This window comes from Canis lupus, chromosome 13, assembly GCF_011100685.1.
Source record: "Canis lupus familiaris isolate Mischka breed German Shepherd chromosome 13, alternate assembly UU_Cfam_GSD_1.0, whole genome shotgun sequence".
In the NCBI taxonomy this organism is placed as follows: Eukaryota; Metazoa; Chordata; class Mammalia; order Carnivora; family Canidae; genus Canis; species Canis lupus.
Window position 1 is genome coordinate 9,161,769 of NC_049234.1, and position 22,188 is coordinate 9,183,956.

The following is a 22,188-nucleotide window of genomic DNA, read 5'->3' on the forward strand; positions in this document are numbered from 1 at the left end:
TAAAGTACAGATATATCATAATTTGCTTATCCAATCACCAATTGAAGGACATTTGGGTTGTTTCCAGTTTGGGGCTATTGTAGATAAAACTGCTATGAATATTTGTATTCAAATCTTTTTATGGTTGTCTATTTTCATTTCTCTTGGGTAAATATCTTGAATGGAATGGCTAACTCATGTAGTAGGTACATATTTATTTTCTAAGAAACTGTCCAGCTTTTTTTTCCAAAGGGCTGAAACACTTCTATTTCTACCTACAATGGATGAGAATTCCACATCCTTCCTAATACTTGATATGGTCAGTTATTTTAATTTTAGCTATTCTGTTAGATGTGTAGTGGTATCTCATTGCAGTTTGACTTTACATTTACCTAATGACAAATGACACTGGGCATCCTTTTGCATGCTTATTTGTTATCCATATCCCTTTTTGGTGAGATGTCTGTTCAAACCACTTGCTCCCTGAAAAAAAAAAAACAAAAGAATTGTTTTCTTATTATTGAGTTTGGAAAGTCCGCTATATATTCTGGATACAAGTTCTATATTAGATCAACAGTTTGCAAATGTTTTCTCCAATCTGTGGATTGTCTTTTCATTCTTTTATAGGATCTTTTGAAGAACTGAACTTTCAAATTTTGATGAAGTACAATTTATGTTTTTTTTCTCTTATTGAGTATGTCTTTGATGTTGTATTTAAGAAATATTTGTCTAAACCCAAGGTCTCAAAGATTTTCTTTCATGTTGTTCTTCAGAAATTCTATAGTTTCAGATTTTTACATTAAATCTATGATCCATTTTGAGTTGATTTTTGTATGTGGTAAGAGGTATGGATGAAATTCTTTTTTTTTTTTTTTGTATATGGATACACAAATATTCCAACACCATTTGTTGAAAACATTACTTTTTCTTCAGTAAATTGCCTTTGTACTTATGTCAAAAATCAGTTGTCTAGACATGTGTGGGGCTGTATCTGGGCTCTCTATTTTGTTCAATTGTCTGCCTTTATGCCAATAAATCACTGTCTTAATTACTGTAGTTTTATAATAAGTCTTGAAATCAGACCATATTTGTCCTCTAATTTTGTTCTTTTTCTTCATTTGGATACCCAGACAACCCAGGTGTCATAACAGAGAATAGTTGTTTTATGGGGATTTTTTTGTTTTTTAAAAAGTCTCACAGTTATTCTAGTCTGTACTGAGAAGCTAGGGTAAAAAATCCAGTTCAGATGGTTCTGTGAAGGATATGCTCACATGCTTTATCACTTCATTTGGAACTTGGACTTTATTGAACACAGACTATGTTTCAATTATTGTGGCTGAAATTTGTATCAATCCGGTTCTTGATAAAAGCTAACTATTGTAGCACAGATAAGTGAAAAGTGAGTGCTGAGTATATAACTAGCAAAAGACATGTTTGTCTTTTGAGTCCTTGATCCATTTAGAAGGAGCTGGAGTGAGTTTTTATGAAAAAGTCTTTTTAAAAAATTTATTTATTTATTTATTTATTCATGAGAGACACAGAGAGAGAGGCAGAGACATAGGCAGGCTCCATGCAGGGAGCCCGATGTGGGACTCAATCCCGGGACTCCCAGGATCACAGCCTAGGCCAAAGGCAGACGCTCAACCGCTGAGCCACCCAGGTATCCCGAAAAATTCTATTTAAAAATTCAGCAGGACTGGGGTGCTTGGGTGGGTCAGTCAGTTGAAACTGTTAGTTTTGACTCAGGTCATGATCTCAGAGTGGTGGGACCAGCCCTGCATCTAGCTCTGAGCTCATTGGGGAGTCTCTTGAGATTCTCTCTTCCCTCTACGTCTCCCCCGGCTCATTCACACACACTCTCTCTCATAAAGATAAATGAATCTTAAAAAAAAAATAAAAATTTGGCATGACTAAGAACTATTGTCTAAAAAAATTTTTAAAAATTATTGTCTAACATGGAATATGTTTATTGATGAGAAACATACCTAACCTTATTGTCCAATTTCCTGCAACAATCCTCAGTAGTTTGACCATGCTTTCAGTCTGATCATTTGCTTGAGACAAAGCAGTTGTTTCTATGATTTTTTTTGAATGCTTACTCTCAATTCAGGAGGGTTTGTGTGTATGTGTGTTTCTTTTTCCCCCAAAACTGAGATTGTCAATATGCCATACCTCAATTGGATTGGGAAAGTTCTGGATAGGAAATTTGCTTGGGGCTGGATAGCATTACAACTGAGGGCTTGGCTTTGGATTCAGGCAAACTGGGTTTAAATATTGATTCTACTTTGTAATAATTACATTATCTTGATTATGTTTTTAAATATCTACAAACTCATTTATCATCTGGAAATTGGGGGTTATATAGTGTTTGCCTCTTAGGATTATTACTAGTGGCTTGGACTTTATTTAACTACTGCAAAGACTGGAAAAGAATAAAGCACATAACAAGCTCCAGTGTATAATTTACCAAGTTAATTCCATGATACATGACAGTGAAAACTTGATCAGGAATCCTTATTGATTTTGTAAGATTATATTAATGGTTTATACCAAGCTCCTCAGGAAAACCCAGTGTGCATACACTTGGGAACCACTACACTAGGTGATTTATATAGATTATCATATTTGATTTATAACAACTCTGAGTTGTGCTTTCATTCCTTTTTTATCAGTAAAAAAACTGAGGTTCACAATGACTGTGTTGATGGTTATCCAGCAAATTGAGCTTCAAGGATTCAGACCCAGATCTGACTTCAAAATCCCTACTTTTAACTATTTCCCTATATTTATGTAAGCAAGGTTCTTAGAGAACTCTAAATTTAACTAAGGAGAAAATGCACATACACAGCAGAAGTTGATTGCAAATATCTGGCCCAGACTTAAGAATAAAGCAATAGGGGAATTGGGAACATTTCATTGCCATTTGTGAAGGAGTCTACCCTTAATATAATCCTACATAAACCATTAATATAATCTTACAAAATCAATAAGGAATCCTGATCAAGTTTTCAGCATCATATGTCATGGAATTAACTTGGTAGATTATACACTGGAGCTTGTTATGTGCTTTATTTTTTCCCAGTCTTTTTTTTCTTTTTTTTTTTTTCCCAGTCTTTGTAGTAGTCAAAATCCAAGCCCCTAGTTAGAGCTTCTACCTAATGTTTTCCTGAGAATAATTCCCAGAAGTACTGAATTTACAATGGCCAAGATAACCTGATGACTAATTTCTGGAACAATACCCTTCTTGCTATAAAATGCATTCCTACAGGTATGCATTTTTTTTTCTCTACACACCTAATTTAGGATATAGATGAACCCATATCACAGTTCTAATGGGAACACTACAACACGTTTTGGTATCTAAATGGCAAATGGCTCTGGCCATCACCATTAGCTATTGCTTGACTAGGCTTATAAACAAGTTACAAGAACTGAATCAAAATGACACTCTGCACACATGATGACATAATTATGGGTGTAGACTTCATCTTAGAGAAGAATCCCAAAAGAGTTTATGTCAGTATGAACTGTAAAGACTCTACCATAGGAGTATTTTTAGGATTTCTTTACTCCCACAATAATTGCAAAGAACTCAGTGACATTTGACAGTAATTTTATTATTGTGAGAACTTTCTGCTCAACTATAGGCAAGTATTCTACAGTCGTACCTGGCACTTTGAGGCTAAGGACTCTCCAGAATTCATTAACTGAAACAACAGTGGTTTGTATTCAGTGTAATACAGTGAACCAGACCAAGAAGTTAATAGTATTTTGACATTCTGAAAAGTATTTTCCCACCAGAAAGCTCCAACACAGCCATATGTTATTTTCTGGTAGGCAATACAGTACTTCAATATAGTTTGTTTTTTTTTAATTAGAGATTTTCTTCAAGGGAAACCAGCTTTATTTTCTTGTTATAATTATAAAAATATGGTCAGCCATACAGACAGGTGTAATAAAGAAAGAAGTCATCTGAAATTTCATTATGCAGTGATAACCTCTAGGTAGGTAGGTTTCTCTCTTTCCCTCTTTTCCTATTCTTTATAATCTATTTGTCTAAAAACAATGCAATAAGTGCACATGTATGGAAAAAATTAAATTTTAAAGAATGGACATAAAATGAAAAGCAGAATCCCCTCCTCCATTTCTAAATGTTTTTCCCAGGTGAAATGTTTATGTTAACTTCTAGTTTTTGACTTATCAACTATAGTTGATTCCCAACCGTAAATGAAAAAGCAAGCCGACAAAGTCAAAGCTGCTCAAACAGCAGAAGACGCCATGCGGGTAATCGAACAGATGACCAAAGAGAAGAGCGAAACTCTGGCCTCCTTGGAGGATACCAAGCAAACAAATGAAAAACTACAGAATGAAGTAATCAGATTTAAATGTCTTTTTGTACAAAGGACAGCTTATCGACTTCATGGAATGCTTGATCACTAACTCAGGATTGTTTATTTTTTGAAGTATGGCCTCATGCAGGTTGGATCTGTGTTAGTGAAGTCAAATATACACCAGGAGCACAATAATATTAAATAAAGTATATTACTTCATTAAAAAAAAGGTGAGTATTTAGTCTACTCATGTTACTTGCTACTTATTTTAATAATCATAGGATTTAATAGTCCTATTGTTACTTTGATCTGAATTGGTTACTGACTGGCTTTAAATATTATACTGAAATTGCTATTGCCTGTTCTGACTAATCTGTCTTTCTCTTTACTTTTCATATTAGTAAGATGCTAACTTCACTATCCAAACTTCCATTTATGCTGCCCATTTTTTAAACCTCAACTTCTGTACTTTTGCAGTGTCAAGATTTATGATATTTTTATTTCTCTAGAAAAAAATATAAATAAAACCAAAAGACCTGTGTTAAAATCATATTTCCATTACAGGCAAGCTGTGTAGTAGAGCCTCACTAAGCCTTGATAGTGAGTATGTGAATTACCTTTTCCATTTCCTTAACGTGTCTTTTGATGAACAGCGGTTTCTAATCTTGATAAAATCCAATGTATCTTTTTTCTTTTATGGTTACTACTTTTTACATACCAAGAAATCCTTTCCTACTGCATTATTGCAAAGATATTCTTTATGCTTCCTTCTAAGGATTTTATAGTTTAGTTTTTATTTTAGGTTTACAATCCACCTCACATTATTTTTTATATGTTGTGATATACTAGTCAGGATATATAGATATCCAGTTGTTCTACTACCATTTGTTGAAAATATTTTCTTTTCCTCATTGAATTTCTGGCATTTCTGTCAATTGGCTGAATACATATGGGGAGAGGTCTATTTCTAGATTCTCTATTCTATTCAACCCATCTATTTGTCTTTTCTTTTCTTTTTTTTTTTATTTGTCTTTTCTTATGCCAATAACACATTGTCTTAATTACTATAGCTTTGTAATAAGTCTTAGAGTCAGATGGTCTAAATCCTCCAACTTGTTTCTTTTTCAGGATTATTTTAGCTATTCTGGTCCTTTGTATTTCTATTTAACAGTGAATGTTTGACTACCAATTTTTATAAAAAACAGCATTCTGAGCTGGAATTATACTGATTCTATACATCATTTTTAGGTGGAATGACATCTTTACAATATCATCCTGCAACAATGTACATGGTATATTTCTTTACTTTTTTGGCCTTACTTCCTGCAGACTTGTAGTTTTAAAAGTAGAGATCTTTTATACCTTTTTAAAAGTTCATTCTTAAGTATTTAATGTTTTTTGACACTATTATAAATATTACTTATTTTTAAATGTTATTTCCAATTGTTTGTTGAAATCGTATAGAAATACTGACTTTTTATATCCTAGAACCTTGCTGAGTTCACTTATTGGAATTAAAAGATTTTTGGAGAATCTTGTAGAATCATGTTGTCTGTGAATAAAGGCAGTTTCGTTTCTGCTTTTCTAATCTTTATTCTCCATTACCCATTTCTTTATATGTTATATTCATCTTTTCTGGTAGACTTTTAAACATATTTATCACAGTTATTTTAAAGTCTTTCTCTGCCAACTCTAACACCTACGGCCTTTGTTGGTCTCTTTCTATTGACTGTAAGTCACATTTTCCCTTTCTAGTAATTTTTTATTGTTATGCTGTGGGTAATACATTGCAGGGTCTCTGGATCTTCCTCTGAAAAGTATTGAGTTTTGTTCTAGCAGGCAGTTAAATTACAGACAGATCACCTTTAACTTGAGGAAACTTGTGGAAACTTGGTTTTCATTTTTTTTTAGGACAGGTTCATATTTTAGTTTTAGTGATGTAGGCTTTGTTCCTAGCTTCATGGAAAACCCAAGGTGGTTACCAAGGTCACTTAACTTGGTTGGATTTCAGCTTCAAGGTGTGTCTTAGCTGTGGTGGGCAGCAGCTAAAATCTCTGCTTGGCTCTTAGAGCCTTTCACAGCTGTCACCTTCTGCTAGGTTCCTTGGATTGACAGGCAGTCAGCCAACAATTTGAGGAGAGTTTATATGCAGATTTCCAGGCTTCTCACTCAGTAGCTCCTTCCTTTAGGGGATTTCACCTTAGATTTTAGTGGCTCAAACAGACCCAAATTCAGTCCTCTAAATTCTTAGGCCAGCAAGACTGGTTTTCTTCCAGGGTTCTACCTTCCTGTGCTGCACAGACTGAAGAGTGAGAGGAGCTCTTTTTATAGATATGCTATTTAGGGCTAAATAGATGTATAGGAAGTCTGATTGAGACATATTGCCAATCTACAGCCTTACCAAAATGTCCCCATTTTCCTTAATAAGTATCTTCTGTCTCAATTCTGATTGAATAATTTGTAAAAGTCCTTTTCCTCCTGCTTTCACTTCAAAAAATAAATTATGCTTTTAAAAACCTTTTAAATTCATAATGACCAAAATTTAGATTACTTTTATAACTGATGATACAGAAGTAGAATGTGACTGAGGATCAGGAGACCAAGGAATTTTTATAATTGCTTTTCCACCAATCAGCTATGTCATATTAGCATTAGGGAACCACTAAACCATTCTGTTCCTCCTTGTTGGATAAAAGTCAAGAATGGACTAAATAATGTCTAAGTAAAATTCTAATTAGATATAAATACATACACACATACACACACATATGTAGGCAAATTATGTAATATCTTGTTTCAAAAACACCTCTAATTAAAAAATTTTTGTTTGTAAAATTTTTTTATATTTTATTAATTGATATGTCACCAAATATAAGAGACAGCTATGACATGAAAATAAGAACATTTCTTATATTTTTTCTCCTGAAACTTTTTGGCTAAAGCTGGCAAAATAATTTTGTTTTATTTTTTTCTACTTTCTTTTTTTAAAGAATGTATTTATTTATTTATTTGACAGAGTGAGAGAGAGGTGGGGAAGGGCAGAAGAAGAGGGAGAGAGAATCTCAAGCAGACTCTGGGCTGAGCACAACCTTGAGATCACAACCTGAGCCAAAACCAAGAGTCCATGCTTAATGGACTCTGCCACCCAGGTGCCTTAACAATGTTCCCTTTAAAAGGTATTAGATAACTTAGAATGATTATAAATATGATTTCTTAATTTAAAATTAAAAACTAAAACATATTTCATTTTTAATGGAAACTACTTAATCATTAACATTTTGAAAAATGTGCCATTGGGACCCCTGGGTGGCTCAGTGATTGAGCGTCTGCCTTTGGCTCAGAGTGTGATCCCGGGATCCTGGGAGAATCCTGGGATCGAGTCCCACATCGGGCTCCTGCAGAGCCCTCTTATCCCTCTGCCTATGTCTCTGCCTCTCTCTCTGTGTCTCTCATGAATAAATATAATCTTTTAAAAAAGAAAAAGAAAAAAGAAAAATGCACCATAAAAGTCAAGTGTCATCTTCAATAGGAAACTTTTACTAAATATCTGTAAACCTCATTGCATAAAACTGCTTGATTTTAATGGAAAATCATTAAAACATCAAAAACTTGTAAACCTAAAGAGTTTTGCTTCTAACTACTATCCTTTCTATGTGTGGCCCAATAAAATAATGGGACTCACATGTTTTCTTTGACATTTCACTAAATTCAGTTCAATTCAATCTAAGTATCTGAGAAATATGTGGGACTATAAACTTAAAAATTCATTTAATTCATTTTAAATTCATTCATTCCTTTAATTGCACAATGTGTCTAGGAACTTCACAGATTATTAAGTATTAAAGTTAAATATTACTTCACTTTGTGTCTAGAGTTACTCTATCTCATCAGAAATTATTGATAGGAATAATATACTTTTAGTTATCTGGTCCATGTTCCTAGGGGCAATGCCCTCCTTTCCTGAACTCAGATGCAGACAACTTCCATGTTACTGAATTTCTATCATTCTTTACTTCTTTCTACCATTCACATCATTTGTTCAAATGCCATCTCTTTGTAAAAGCCAGTTACCTTCCTCTTAACTCTTCAATGATAAGGAATCTTAAGCTAGCTTGCTAGCCATTTCTTTTTCCATTTCAAATTTCTGTGTATTTCAATTTTTTATTCAAGATATGCATGCACATAGTTAATTTAAATTGTTCTGTAAAACACTTTCCCTCTTCCTTACTGCTTCTCTATTTCTTAATTCCTCAAAGCAAAATCAAATATTTTTGTTATTTTAAACTTACCTGCACATTTCTATGCAGCATGGTTTTATTGCTATATCTTGATCTATCAGTTTTAGATATTATCTCATGTCATCTCCCTCCAAATAAGGATTTAGCATTCACTTTTGTTTGAAACCACTTACGGTACTGCCTATCTCTATCCTATCCCCACCTATATATTTTTTGTGCTCTTTTCCTCCCAGTATAGTTACATCATGTCTAGTTAGGTCAATATTCAATGTTTGAATTCTTATAAATAGTTAAACAATATTTCCTGCTGAGCCACATACTATACTGGATTAATTTTACTTTTTATTAGAGTTCGTTGTCTTGTCTCCCCCCCCCTTTTTTTTTTTAAAGATTTTATTTATTTATTCATGGGAGACACACACACACACACACACACACACACACACACACACACAGAGGTAGAGACATAGGCAGAGGGAGAAGCAGGCTCCATACAGGGAGCCCGACATGGGACTTGATCCCAGGTCTCCAGGCTCACACCCTGGGCCAAAGGCAGTGCTAAACTGCTGAGCCACCCGGGCTGCCCCCCTTTCATTAGTATTTTACATGTAAAATCCTTTGGTTAGCAATTTTATATATACAATTAAATATATAACTTAATTTCAGACATTTAGTTGTTTATATCCCTCAAAGACATCCAGACAATTCTACCAATTTCATTTTTCTTGAAGAAATCTCTTCTGGAGCTGTTTGACTTTGCCCATTTTCCTATATCTTTCTTATAACTTATGTATTTTCTTACTTGGTTTATGCTCTTGTTTAGTGTAACATTACACATCCTCGAGCAGTGGATGAGAGAGATTCACAGCAGCTGGATTTTCATGACTTTAGATGTCTGAAATGTCTTTATTTTTCCCTCACAGTCGATTAGTACAGAATTCTAGGTTAGAAATCTCAGTATCTTAAAAATCATTGTTTCAATGCCTTTTAGATTCCAGGGCTGCTCTTGAGAAGTCCAAAGGCATTCTAATACCTGTCTCTGCATTATACCTTCTCTTTGGAGGTGGGTGGAGTTTTTGCTTTGCTTCCAGTGTTCAGAAATGTATTGTAATTGATATTAGTATGGATTCATGCTTTTCCAATGTGCCAAGGCAGATACATTCACATTCATCAGGCCCCCTCTACCTGCAAACTCATATCCTTCAGTTCAGGGGACGTTTTGTGGATTATTCTTTGTTGACTTCCTCTACTCCATCATGCATTTTCTCTTTCTGGAAATCCTTTTATTTGTGTATTGGCTTTCCTGGATTAGTTCTCTATTTGCCTATCTTTCCCATTTTATGTTTGTCTTTTTACTCTACTCTCTGAAAGTTTCCTTCAGTGTCATTCCCCAGTCTTTTTTTTTTTTAAATATTTTATTTATTTATTCATGAGAGAGAGAGAGAGAGAGGCAGAGACACAGGCAGAGGGAGAAGCAGGTTCCATGCAGGGAACCTGACATGGGACTCGATCCTGGGTCTCCAGGATCACACTCTGGGCTGAAGGCGGCGCTAAACTGCTAAGCCATCCAGGCTGCCCTTCCCCAGCCTTTCTACTGCATTTTTGGTTTCTGCATTTTTTTAAAATTCCAAAACCTCTTTTAAAAATTATGAATAATTCCTCCTCCATTTTAAATAGCAAACTGACCTTGCCTCATACACCTTGCCTTATACATCTCAGGACAATTTTTTAAAGTAAACTTTTCTTCTCTCTTAATAGTCTCCATTCCCTTGTTTATTTGTCTGGTAATCCTTAGTTGATCTTTCTTCTAAAGACAATGCCATTGAAAACCTGACTGCAAGTTGGAATGTGTGGATGGTGCTTGTCAATTGCAGGCTTCACTTTCTCCTTGGTCTGTTTTTCATTGAATTTCTTCTTCTTCTTGTGAATTTCTGATCAATATCTTTAGACTTCTTTTTAGGCTGGTCATTTCGCCCAAAGAAAACTTATAAACTTTTGCCTGCAGGTTAGAAATCTGGCTCTCAGAGTCCTGGGAGCTGAATGAGGGAAGGAGGCAGGATATCTCAGCATTCAAAATGTAAATATTGATTTAATCTCCACATTTTTAGTGTGATATTAGAGATACCAATGGTTCTGGTGTCCCATTCTCCAGAGACTCTCTTTTATTTTATTTTTTATTTTTATTTATTTATGATAGTCACAGAGAGAGAGGCAGAGACACAGGCAGAGGGAGAAGCAGGCTCCATGCACTGGCAGCCCGATGTGGGATTCGATCCCGGGTCTCCAGGATCGCACCCTGGGCCAAAGGCAGGCACCAAACCACTGCGCCACCCAGGGATCCCGAGACTCTCTATTTTACCCTCATCGGAGAAATATTTTCTGTCCTTTCCAGGACGTGAAGACTGAAGTTGCCTTGCAGTTTACAGTAGAAAGGGGGATGTGGGATCTGTTTCTTAAACAGACTTTCAAGTATGTTTCTGTATTTAGTCTCATTTTCACTGCCTTTTTTCACTCGCCATGGCCAGGAACATTTCATGTTTTACTATGGCCCGAGCTGTGGCATTTTGGCTATCAGAACAGAATATCTGAAAAAAAATATTTGTAGCTTCACTTTATTGAGTGTTTGCTTTGTACCAGGTACATTATAGACATTATCTATAATTTTCAAAACCAGCCTAAAACTATGTTATTATCATCCTCAGTGCATGGAGTTGAATAACTTAAATAGAATTACATGGTAAAGCAATTGTGCTTGAGATTCAAAACTGAATCTGGACTGTAGGCTCTAAAGTTGATGCTTTTTGCTACATGCTGCACTGTGTTGTTAGTCTTAAAAGAGGAGTCAAACCTATTAAGTCAGAAACACCAGGACCTACTGGCACATCTGAAATGCCTTTGCTCTCCACCTCATTTCATATTCATCGGGTGTTTTAGAACTTATTTTGGGTGTATCTTGAGTAGACATTGGGAGTGGAGAGTGAAAGCCCAAGCATTATGGGAATAATGACTTTGAAAAGATTGATGATAATGCAGCAACTAGCAGGAAATGGAAGTGAACTGTTGAAGGGGGAAAGCTTGTGACTATATTTATATTCTTCACATTGGGGTAATAGTAAAAAAAAAAATCAAATGATGAAATCAACTGCAGCCTTTTGCTGGTATTATGAGTTTTTTTGGTTGAGTTTGTTTCTTAAGGCTGAGCAATTAAGTGAGCCTTCCCTGGAAACAGGAATCAAGATTAGATGATCTGAGAGGTCATTTTCAGCTTTATGACTCAGAAATGTTTATTAATGAGGCCAGTTTCCCCACTCACAAACCTAGTCTTCCTCTTCTGCTATAATCAAATATTTATTCCTATCATTTGTGCCCTGCACTTCCACTTTGCCTCCTGAACCAAAGCATACTTGTAAATTCTAAACAAATATTTACCAACCACCTACTATCTGCCAGTCACTGTTAGATGTCAGTCACACAAAAACAAACAAGACAGACCAAGGCCTGCCCAATAGAACTTAATGAGTTTAATGGAGAATTCTTATCTTTAATAAGCAAGTAAAATAAACTGATAAACAATAAGGGGACAGATCTTACCATCTTTTCCAAATTTTTTCATATTATATGCATTAAATAATAAATATTTAAAAAATAAATATTTATATTCCCTTTCATTTTATATTCAACATTAACCTAAATGACCTCCTCAACCTCCCAGATTTTACTGTCCTTCAAGGGATCTGGCATTGCTCCTTTTCCAAGAGCATATATTTGGTTCTCTTCTTTGCTAACTACAGCCTTCTCCCTGCCATCTGCTTCCTTCCCCCACTCTGCTGATCCTTAAGAGATTTTCTCTTCCATCATCACCCATTTAACTCTCTTTTGACATCACCTGTCTTTTGTGCTCATCTCAGAAGAAAAGCTGTTTTTCTTCTTCCAGATTAAAGATGCTCCTTTTGCCCTAGGGACTATTCCTTACTCCTCAGAGTATTTTCACTCTTTAGTATCATTCCTAGACTGGCTCCACTGGTGTATTCTCATCTGTCTTTGCATGTGCACAGATTTTTTTCCACTATTGATAATTTCCAATTGACAGAGACAACCCATGGAGCTAGACTTCTTTCCCTCAGATTTTCACTTTCAGATAGCAAGTAAATATTTATTACCCTCGATTTTGATTTCTGTCATGACAACATACTTCTTCTTTAGCCTCTGTCATATATTTTCCCTCAAATCCTTTCACCAAAACTCTTTCAAGGGTGACTATTGACCTCTTACTAAATCCAATGACCTTTTCCAGGCCTTTCTTTTTGGCTTTGGCCTTCTTAACATTTCTGTAGTACATGACCATGTTGTCCCTCTGAAACATACTTAATGGTTGGCTTCTGTGATCTTCTGTGACACTGAACTTCCATGATCACCTTCCATTTGTCAGACAATGGAAGACTCTTCTCTATCCTAGTTCATGACTTAACCCTTTGACCTTTACTCTCAAGTTTCTTTCCCATTTTTATTGATTCTGTGCATTGGCTATAACTGTGCATTGGCTATAACCATTAAAGCCATTAAAACTATTTTTTTAAAGATTTTATTTATTTATTCATGATAGTCACAGAGAGAGAGAGAGAGAGAGAGAGAGAGAGTCAGAGACACAGGCAGAGGGAGAAGCAGGCTCCATGCAGGCAGCCTGATGTGGGACTCGATCCTAGGTCTCCAGGATCATGCCCTGGGCTGAAGGTGGCGCCAAACTGCTGAGCCACCCAGGGTGCCCCATTAAGTGTATTCTTGATGAGTCTTTGAATTTTCCAAGTGGATCATGATATAAAGTATGTTAAGGGTTGACCATACTTTGGAATGTTTTGCTTAAGCAAAATTGTATAGGCTCTGTACAGAAGGATTGTTCTGAGTGTGATATTCTAATGTGCATTATGAATATCCAAGAAGTAGTAAACATCTTCAAAATGTATTTAGTCTCAGGATCTTTTAATGGGGCATCTCATGTCAATAGTGTTTGAGAAACACATTTTGGAAAACAGTGTTTATTATTATGAGTTCTAATGTCTCACCTTAATTCAATTTTGTGCCGGAAACTAAACATGGGATGTTTCTACTTGGATATAACATTAACTTAGTAGGTCAAGAACTTACTAACTCAGGTCTAGAATTCTACTCAGTAGATCACTATTATTTTTCAACCCATTATCTCTTCTTAGTTTTCTTCTCTGCATCAGTGTCATCACAATTTTCTTAGTCATTCCAACTCAAAACCTCAGCATCATCTCTGGATTTTCCTTCATCATTCCCTTTACCATTCAGTCATCTCATAATTATTAATTAGATAGTTCTTGAACTTGTATGCACTGTTATTTCCCTAGTCCAACTTCTCATAACCTCATATCTGGAAATCATCCTAAGTGGCCCTGATGTGTCAAGTTTTTCCTCATATAATCCATACAAAACAACCACTTTTGTCAAAATACAGATTTGATCATGTCACTGCCCTACTAAGACTCTTCAGCCAACTTCTGGTTACCTCTTGAAGAGAGTCTGAACTAATTTAAGGCTAATGTCTCTATCAATTTCCCCCATCTAGTTCCTTGCTATTTCTTTAATTTTACTATTTACTCCAGCTAAATAGACCTCACTGTTCTAAGACTGTGGAGGTTTTCTAGCTCTGAACCACTTACTAACAATCTGCCTTGCGTTACTTTTGGCATTATTTTTAAAAATCATAGATCATAAAATCAATTTTTTGGTGTTTAGGTGAAATTATTTATTTTCATTTATTTGCTTGAAGATTACATCTATATTGTAGTTCTCTATTTTCTCTTCATAAGGAAGTAATGATCTCTGTAAGATATTCTTTTTTTTCTGTAAGATATTCTTATGGGATCCCTGGGTGGCACAGCGGTTTAGCGCCTGCCTTTGGCCCAGGGCGTGATCCTGGAGACCCGGGATCGAATCCCACGTCGGGCTCCCGGTGCATGGAGCCTGCTTCTCCCTCTGCCTGTGTCTCTGCCTCTCTCTCTCTCTCTTTCCCTCTATCATAAAAAAAAAAGATATACTTTTATGTCAGTTATTCATTGCTAATAACACATCATCTCAAACTTAATTGCTTAAAACAAAAAGACTTTATTTGTTCATGCTTCTCTGGGTCAAGAATTCAGGCAGGGACTGCTAGAGTTTCTTCTTTGTCAGGGATCATGGTGTCAGTGGGGGTGCTGGGATGGCTAGAGTTTTAAGATGGTCTCTCTCACATTTCTGACAGTTATTTCTCATTCCTGATTGAGGACTCAGGTGGGGCTGTTGTCAGGTTTGGTTTTTCTCCACATAGATCTCTCCATGGGGCTGTTCAGGCGTCCTCATTGCATAGTAGCTGAGTTCACAGAAGGTGAATTATAAGATGCAAAGATAGAACTTGTATTACTTTTAAGGCCTACCCTCAGAAGTCAAAGCATTACATTTCCTATTAGGCATAATAAGTACTAAGTCTATCCCAAATTCAATGGTGGAGGAAATAGACTCCACCTTTTAATAGAAGAATAAATAGCAAGGCCACATTGAAAAAGAGCATACTGATAACCACTGATCCTTTTACTGTCTCCATAGGTTTTCTTTTTCCAGAACATCACACAGTAGGTAGTGTTTTTGGATTAGCTCCTTTCATTTAATAACATGTATTTTAAGTTTCTTCCATGTCTTTCTATGGTTTGGTAGCTCATTTACATTTGGGCTGCTATAACAAAATACAACAGATTAGGTGGCTTATAAAAAGCAGCAAGAATTTCTCAGAGTTCTGGAGGCTGGAAGTCCAAAACTTGATGCAAGCATGGCTGGGTTCAGGTAAAGAGCCTCTTCTGAGTTGCAGATTGCTGACTTCTCAGTGTAACCTCCCATGGTGGAAGGGACAAGGGAGCTTTCTCTGGCCTCTTCTGAAAGGGCTGCAAAGTATTTCATTGTACAGATACAGCATGGTTTTATTTAACCCATTTCCTATTAATAAACATTTGGTTTGTTTACAGTCTGTTATTACAAATAGTATTTCTTATTTTTTAAGATTTTATTTATTTGAGATAAAGAGAGAGAGAGACAGAGCACAGGTGCATTTACAAGAAGGGCAGAGGAAGAGGGATGGGGAGAAGCAGACTCACAGCTGAGTAGGGAACCCCACGTGGGGCTCAATCCCAGGACCCTGGGATCATGACCTACTATAGTCAAAGGCAAACGCTTAACCTATTGAACCCCCCTACAAATAGTACTTCAATGAATTCCTGTGAACCTACCTTTTTGTATTTTTTTCCTGGTGTATCTTTGTAGTAGATTTCTAGAAGTGGGATTGCTAAATAAAAGGGTAAGTACTTGTGTAATTTTGCTATATATTGACAAATTCCCCTCTCTTTAGGAGTTTCAACATTTTGTATTTCCATAACAATGTATTAAGGTGCTATTTCTTCATAGCCTTATCAACAAAATATGTTGCAGATTTTTGGATTTTTTTCCAATCTGATAAGAAAGAAATAATAACTCAGTGAAGTTTTAAATTATTACTTCTTTGTTATGAATATAATTTAAAACTTTTCTTATGTTTAGTAGCCTTTTACATTTCTTTTTCCTATGATATCTATTCATATTTCTAGCCTATCTTTCTATAGGTTGTCTTTTTTCTTTAGTTTTAGAAGCTTTTATATATATTAGAGATATGAACCATTTGTGTATAACATACACTTTTTCCTAGCCAGTCATTTGTTTTTTTTATTAGTTGTGTTTATTATTTTCACATTTCTAATTCTTACCTAATCAAATCCATCATTTTTATTGCTTCTGGAGTCATAGTTTCCCCACTTTCAGGTTGTCATTCAATTCTGTTTCTCTTTATTTATTTATTTAAATTTATATATATATTTTTATTTATTTATTTATTTATTTATTTATTTATTTATTGGAGTTGATTTGCCAACATATAGTATAACACCCAGTGCTCATCCTGTCAAGTGCCTGACTCAGTGCCCGTCACCCAGTTACTCCATCCCACTATCCACTACCCCTTGTTCATTTCCCAGAGTTAGGAGCCTCTCATGTTTTGTCACCCTCTCTGATTTTTCCCCACTCATTTTCCCTCCTTTCCCCTATGATCCCTTTCACTATTTTTTGTATTCCCCATGAGTGAAACCATATAATGATTGTCCTTCTCCGATTGGCTTACTTCATTCAGCATAATACCTTTCCATCCACGTCGAAGCAAATGGTGGGTATTTGTCCCTTCTAATGGCTGAGTAATATTCCATTGTATATATAGACCACAGGTTCTGTATCCATTCATCTTTCGATGGACACTGAGGCTCCTTCCACAATTTGGCTCTTGTGGACATTGCTGCTAGAAACATTGGGGTGTAGGTATCCCGACATTTCACCGCATCTGTATCTTTGGCGTAAATACCCAGTAGTGCAATTGCTGGGTCGTAGGGTAGCTCTACTTTTAACTCTTTGAGGAACCTCCACAGTTTTCCAGAGTGGCAGTACCAGTTCACATTCCAATTCTGTTTCCTTTTAATACTCTTAGTAATCATCAAACTAACCCAGTTTAGTGGGTTTAAATAGCATTTTTCATTTTTATTTTATTTATTAATTTGTTTTAAAAGATTTTATGTATTTACTCAAGAGAAAGAACGTGAGCCTGATGCAGGGCTCATCAGGCTCTTAGGACTCTAAGATCACCATCTGAGCTGACTGCAGATGCTACCCAGGAGCCCCACAACCAGCGATTTTTTAAATAAGAATAAACAGAACAGAAAAAAATGTAGTAATTGCAAATAAAGTATTGAAAGAGCTCGGAAGTTGTCATTCCTATCCTTACAACAAGAAAAATGGTGAACAAACTGAAAGTCATCAATTTTGGAGTCATCAGAGAACTGAGGTCAAAGAACAAAATGTTGCTCCTCAAAACAGAGAGACAGAAAGATAAAGAGAATTGCAGTTTACCAGGAATAGAAGCCCAGTAGAAGCAGACTGTAGTAGGAACCGTTATCTGTAGGAATACTTCAAACTGTAACTAAGGAACTACTAAGTGGCTTAATGTAGACTAGCTTAAGAGTTAAAAACTCCAAGAGGGCCCTATTTTAATGGTACACTCCCATTTCCATGAGTTTTACCTCCAGAGCTCCTATCATGTTCTCACTGTGAAGATGGGAGACAGATCTTCTAGTACTTCCAGCAGGAGGAGGAATAATCATTTTGAAATATGTTCTTTCTTTTTTTTAGATTTTATTTATTTATTCATGAGAGACACACAGAGAGAGGCAGAGACATAGGCAGAGGGAGAAGTAGGTTCCCTGTGGGGGAGCCTGATGTGGGGCTCCATCCTAAGACCCCAGGACCACAACCTGAGCCTAAGGCAGACACTCAACTGCTGAGCCACCCAGGTGCCCTTGAAATATTGTTCTTAGCAAGTTCTCCCCTCAAAGGAAACTATTTTACCAGAGTTTAACTGATTGGGGTTTCACTAAGGCCTAAATAGCCTGAGGGAAGGGAAATAGCCAGCCTAGACTCACTAAAAACTTGAGACCTAATCTGAGATCTAATCATAGGCCCATAGAACACTTTCCCTTGCCCTATACCTTGCTCCATATCAATAGGGTTCCTGTATAATATTACGGGATTAAGGCTAGAAGAACTAAAAGCCTCAAATGCTATTTAAGGAGTCTCTATGAAAACCCAAAAGCTACAAGGGGAGACACACCTGTTAAATTTTATGCTCGAGTAGATGGTCATTTCTTTTAAATCACTTCAGTTGATCAGATTGACATGTAGTAGGTACTCAATACTTATTCAATGAGTGGATTCATGAAGGACTCAGTATACTGTACTCGTTCTCCTTTAAGAAAGATAGTGGTTGGCTATCAAGGTCTTATCCTTTCTATTACTTTTGTACATATGATTCATTATTTAAAAGTTCACAAAATTAGCAATCCATGAAATGGGACCAGTTCTTATAAGCATGTCTTTCTAGGGGCACGTGGGTGGCTCAGTTGGTTGAGCATGGGACTCTTGGTTTTGGCTCAGGTCATGATCTCATGGGTCGCTGTATCCAGCTCCAGCTGGGGCTGGGTACAGAGTCTGCTGAGGATTCTCTCCCTCTGCCCCTCACCCCAACTCACTAGCATGCTCTCTCTCAAATAAGTATTTTTTAAAAATAAACATATCTTCTAGAATTTAAATAAAAAACTGAAAAAAAATTTTTTTAAAAAATGAAGCAGAAGTGAAAAGGGAGTCATTCCCTCCCCTCCTTTCTTTCATGTGAAAATGGGCAGAGTTTAGAAATAACATTTATAGGGATCCCTGGGTGGCTTAGCGGTTCGGCGCCTGCCTTTGGCCCAGGGCGTGATCCTGGAATCCTGGGATCGAGTCCCACATTGGGCTCCCTGCATGGAGCCTGCTTCTCCCTCTGCCTGTGTCTCTGCCACTCTCTCTCTGTGTCTATGATGAATAAATAAAATCCTTTTTTAAAAAAAGAAATAACATTTATAGATTTTCAAGTTTCACACTTGATTTTTTTTAAGTAGGCTTCACACCCAGCATGGAGCCCAAGGTGTGGCTTGAACTCAGGACCCTGAGATCAAGACTTGAGTTGAGATCAAAAGCCGGTCACTTAACTGACTGAGCCACCCAGGTGACCCAGAAGTTCCACACCTGAAATAATTTCATAGGGAAATATGCTGTATTTTGTGCTAATTCTTTTCTCTGTGCTTATCTCCATTTCTTACCTCCCACTTCCTCATCATCACGTTCTTCTCTCACCTTTAGGTCCCCATCATCTGAAGTCTCTCTCCAGGGGACCCTGAGAATGGAATGGAAAGAACCCTGGATTTGGTGCCAGGAGATCTCAGTGTAAATCCTGATTCTGTGCATCAAGCAACTGACAGGCTTGGGGGAGGCATCTGCCTCTCAGAGCTCAGTCTCCTTCCTGGGCACAGTGGACTTTCCAAGTCAGCCTCCTTCACTAGGCTGTTGGGAGAGTCAAAAGAACATCAAGGAAGGGCTTGGTAAGTTGTTAACTTAAAATCACCTATTGCCAAAATCACAGCTGTCTGGGGTCCTGCACAAGGGCTCCAAAGAATGCTCTTTGGGTCATCCCTTCTGTTGTGTTTTCCCCCTCTGTCTCTCTTTCTACCTTACTTATAGGAAGAAGTTTATTCTTTCATGTTGTCTGAAGGCTTGATTATCTAATGCCAATTATTCACTTACCCTTCTAGTATGATTTTGTAGCTATTCTGAATTTCTAGTTGTATCTGGTGGGAATGATTTGGAAAATGATTTTAAGCATTTTTCTCAGAATTTTAAAATTTGAATTACATCTCTATGTTTAACTACATCTCTACATATAATTGCATCTCTATATTCCAACTCACAACTAGTGCAATCCCTTTGCTCACGTCAGAGCATTGTTCATTAGTTTAAACATTTAAAATGAACTTTAATGATATAAAAAATCTAATATTAACCACTTCCCTTAACTCATTTGATTAGTAACTTGTATCAGGTGAATCATTCCAGTGATGCCAATTCATTGTAGTGAGATTGTTTCTCAATCTCCACTACCTCACAATTTAGATTTTAATTGCTTTAGGTTGGATATAGCAATTATATTTTGACAGGACTGAATAAAAATTCTGTAATGTATAACCACTGAGGAAATACTCATGATATTGTACTATTAAAAATGTACTTGCAAAAAAAAAAAAAAAGGAAAAGAATTTAAAAATAACACAGATGATGCTAACTCTTACAATTGCAAAATCATTTAAAAAGATAAGGAGATTAGTCAGCCTGTGGTAGATGACTGAATTTCCTAAGTAAGGCTATTTAAATACTTCACTGTATGTGGAGTTTCTATTTAACTTTCTTTTTTTTAAAGTTTTTATTTAAATTCCAGTTAGTTAACATGCAGTGTAATATTAGTTTTAGGAGTAGAATTTAGTGATTGATGACTTACATGTAACACCCAGTGCTTACCACAAGTGCCACCCTTAATACCAATTACCCTATAGCCACTTTCCCTCCAACAGTCCTCAATAGTCCCTAGTTTGTTAAGAGTCTATTTTATGGTTTGCTTGTCTCTCTTTTTCACTCCCTATGTTCATCTGTTTTGTTCTTAAATTCCTCATATGAGTGAAATCATATGGTATTTGTCTTTCTCTGACTGATTTATTTCTCTTAGCATAATACAATTTAGTTCCATCCATGTTGTTGCAAAGGGTAAGATTTAAGATTTTTTATGGCTGAGTAATATTCTATTGTATATATATATACCACAACTTCTTTATCTATTCATCAGATGATGGACATTTGGGCTCTTTCTATAATTGGCTATTGTTGATAATGCTGCTATAAACATTGAGGTCTATGTGTCTCTTCAAATCAGTATTTTTGTATCCTTTGTGCAAATACTTAGTAGTGCAATTGCTGAATCATAAGGTAGTTTCTATTTTCAATTCTTTGAGGAAACTCCATACTGTTCCTCTAAGTAACTTTCAAACTCCTAGATTCTTGGCATTTTGTCACAACATTTATTGATTCAATCCTTCTCTCAATGACACATGGATGCAATTCAAAACATATTTTTTAAGTAAAACACTTTTGTCTTTTTTTTCCAGCTAATAAGTAATCTTTACTACAGAGTGAAGAAAATTCAAAGGACAAATAATGCATAATTGAGTTACATTCCAGGTACAAATTTTTATTATTCAAATAACCATGCATATACATTAAACAACCAATGTTTCAAACATTCAACTTTGGCATTCTCTTTTTTAAATCTGCAGAGCTCTTTCTTTTTTTTTTTTTTGGCTGGGTACAGTATACTTTATTGATGGTACATGACAAGGTAGGGCTCCCCAAGCCCCTCCCCTTCCTCGGGGTCTAGGATATAAATTGGAGGTCAGGAGATTCTCAGTGTGTTGGGGGATTAAGTTGGGGCAGGGACTCCCCAGCAGCTGAGGGCCTCTCTCTTCCTCTTGTTCTTGCTGGGGCTGGTGGTCCAGGAGGCTTTTACTCCTTGGAGGCCATCTGGACCATGAGGTCCACCACCTGGTTTCTGTAGCTGAATTCATTGTCATACCAGGAAATGAGCTTGACAAAGTGGTCATTGAGGGCAATGCCAGCCCCTGCGTTGAAGATGGAAGAGTGGGTGTCACTGTTGAAGTCACAGGAGACAACCTGGTCCTCAGTGTAGCCCAGGATGCCCTTGAGGGGGCCCTCCGATGCCTGCTTCACTACCTTCTTGATGTCGTCATATTTGGCAGCTTTCTCCAGGCGGCAGGTCAGATCCACAACTGACACATTGGGGGTGGGGACATGGAAGGCCATGCCAGTGAGCTTCCCGTTCAGCTCAGGGATGACCTTGCCCACAGCCTTGGTGGTGCCAGTGGAAGCAGGGATGATGCTCTGGGCAGCCCCTCAGCCGTCATGCCACAGCTTCCCAGTGGGGCCGTCCACGGTCTTCTGGGTGGCAGTGATGGCATGGACGGTGGTCATGAGGCCCTCCACGATGCCGAAGTGGTCATGGATGACTTTGGCTAGAGGAGCCAAGCAGTTGATGGTGCAGGAGGCATTGCTGACAATCTTGAGGGAGTTGTCATACTTCTCGTGGT

At 36.7% G+C, this 22,188-nt stretch overlaps 1 long non-coding RNA gene across 1 annotated transcript; it reads left to right on the forward strand.

The window, feature by feature from the left end:
* The first annotated feature begins 1,577 nt into the window (after positions 1 to 1,577).
* Positions 1,578 to 21,406, forward strand: LOC111098520. Its single transcript, XR_005368271.1, has 5 exons — positions 1,578 to 1,639; positions 4,190 to 4,350; positions 4,444 to 4,540; positions 19,343 to 19,581; positions 21,193 to 21,406. It is a non-coding gene; the product is annotated as an uncharacterized LOC111098520 (long non-coding RNA).
* Positions 21,407 to 22,188: the final 782 nt, after the last annotated feature.